Source organism: Hyaena hyaena, unplaced genomic scaffold, assembly GCF_003009895.1.
Source record: "Hyaena hyaena isolate Hyena2069 unplaced genomic scaffold, ASM300989v1 scaffold_3, whole genome shotgun sequence".
Lineage (NCBI taxonomy): Eukaryota > Metazoa > Chordata > Mammalia > Carnivora > Hyaenidae > Hyaena > Hyaena hyaena.
The window spans coordinates 2,663,156-2,665,661 of NW_024080635.1; positions in this window are offsets into that span (position 1 = coordinate 2,663,156).

A 2,506-nucleotide genomic window follows, 5' to 3' on the forward strand; every position below is an offset into this window, starting at 1 on the left:
AGGGCAATCAGTGGCCCCAGGGCCACCTTGGGCACCAAGAACGCTGTCATTTGAGGCTTGGACACGCTCTGGCCAAGCGGCGTCCTCTGGCCAACAGTGGGAGTGTGGGCGGGGAGATGAGGCACAGGTAGTGAGGAGTCCTGGGGCTCTGGGGCTCCTCCCCTGCCCCCTACATGTGTTCTGTCCTGTCTAGCCAGTCCTCCTCTCCCACCCAGGGCCTGTAGGCCCAACAGTCAGCATACCTCCCCATTGTACAGATGGAGAAACTGAGGCCTGGAGAGAATAGAGCCACTGAGGCTACCCAGCAAGTCAGCAGCAAAGTCAGAATAGAGATCAATCATGAGTCTGTATCCGCTGCCTGCCATCTCTGTGTCCCCCTTCTTCGGTCAATGTAGGGGAGGCCTCCAGGCCCGGCAGAGGTGACAGGTGACGCCCCAGAGTGCCCTCCTGCCTGTGCAGGTCACATATGGGATCTAGGAGGCCACCTGGGCACTAGAAACTGTGTGCGCCTGGGAGGCAAGACCTGGGTTCTCATCCCAGATTTCCTATGGACTCTGTCAGAGTGACCCTGGACAGCTCCCTGCCCTTCTCAGGGCCTCGGTTTCTCCATCCATAAAATGTGAACTACAGCAGTGGCAGAACCCCAACTCTCTATAAGAGTCATCGCCCTGGTCACGGAGGGGAGGCAAGTCAATCTCCACCCACCAGGCCCCTCGTGTGCCCTACCCCAAGAGCCTTGCCAAAGAAAGTCCCACCCAATCGCAAAACCAGTGGGTAAGAGATCAGGCTTCAGCACAGAACCAGGGCTCACTTCTGCCTGGGCCACTTACTCGCCGCGCAGTCCCAGGCAAGGCCCTCCAGGCCTCAGTTTGCTCCTCTGTAAAATGGGGATAACGACACCACCCTCCTAGGGCTAAGTACGCTTGAATGGCTCATTTCTGGAGCTGGTACAGAATGAACACACTAAAACTCGAGCAACAGCAGCCGCCACGACCTGTGGCTATGGCCGAGAGCCACGCATGAGCACCCTGTCTTCACCATGAGTTGGATGCGTTGTTCCGGACCCCGGAAACCATGCATTTGGCAGCTGTTAAGCCAAATTCCTCAGCCCATCTGTCCCTACAGCTGCTCCAGAACAGCTGGAGATGCAGAGGCTGCTTGGGGCCAGGCCCGGGCCAGGGCCCCGGGGAGGGGAAGCGCAGGGCTCCCTATAATCAGCCCAGGCGTCGAAGCAGGGTCCGTTTCATCTGGACAAGCAAACCCCCAGTAGGCCATCATTAGCTCCCCCACCCCTGCCCTGCCCCAGGCCCTGACCTTGCTGCCGAAGCCCCAGGGAGAAGGAGGCAGGTATTTAGCCAAAGCCTTTCATTCCCAGGGGCCTCCCTGGGGCCCCTGGGTTCAGGGAAGGGTGCCTAGTGGCATGAGTGGGAGGGAAAGGCTGCATGAAGGCAGCCCCCCACCCCAGCCCGTCACCCGGCAGCAATCTGCCCTACAGGAAGACAGAGACTTGGCTTGAGAACCCCACAATGTGGGAGCTGCTGGAGCTCAAAACCCACCTGATGTCTATACATACAATGGACTATTATTCAAGCTTTGCAAGGAAGGAAATTCAGAGGTAACAGGCTCGTACCTTGAGCACATTATGGTGGCTGGTATCAGCCAGTCACAACAGGACAAATGCTATGTGATTCCACTTAGATGTACACAGAGTAGTTACGTTAATAGACATAGAACATGGAGGGGTGGGTGCCAGGGGCTGCGGGGAGAAGGGAATGGGGAGTTATAAAAAACAAACAGAAACCCCCTGACGGGGCGCCTACCTCAGTCGGTTATGCATCTGACCTCAGCTCAGTTCCGGGATCTCACAGTTCTTGAGTTCAAGCCCCGCATCGGGCTCTCTGCTGTCAGTGCAGAACCTGCTCCGGGTCTTCTGTCTCCCTCTCTCTGCCCCTCCCCTGCTCACTCATTCTCCCTCAAAAAAATAAAATAAAATAAAATAATAATAAAAAAAAAAAAACACCACACACACATCTACTGTCTCTTCTCATTCAACAGATGGGGGAATTGAAGCCAAGACGGGGGCGGGGGGGGGACTTACACAGTGGGTGTTGGGACTTTCTGCTCCTTCCCAAGGACGCCCCCCCCACACACACACCCTGGTTGGCCCAGCTGCTACACGGCCTCCTAACTGGACTCCAAGCTTGGAGTCCTTGATTCACCTAATTTTATTCACCTTTTTAAAACACAACTTTTCTTCTTTACTCTGGGTTTGCTTCCTCCCAATCATAAAATCATACCTGTTCTCTGAGAACAAGGACCTCATCCCCCTCATTGGCATCTTCCGCATTGCACAGGCGGAAGATGCGAATTTTAGGAAATTGAGAAAATACGAGAACGCTTAAAAAAAAAAAGTTAAAGGAAATCGCTGATGGATTCCCACCCTCTATCTGCTTTAATATGTCTTATTCTAAAGGCACCTGGCCGGCTCAGTCAGTGGAGCGTGAGG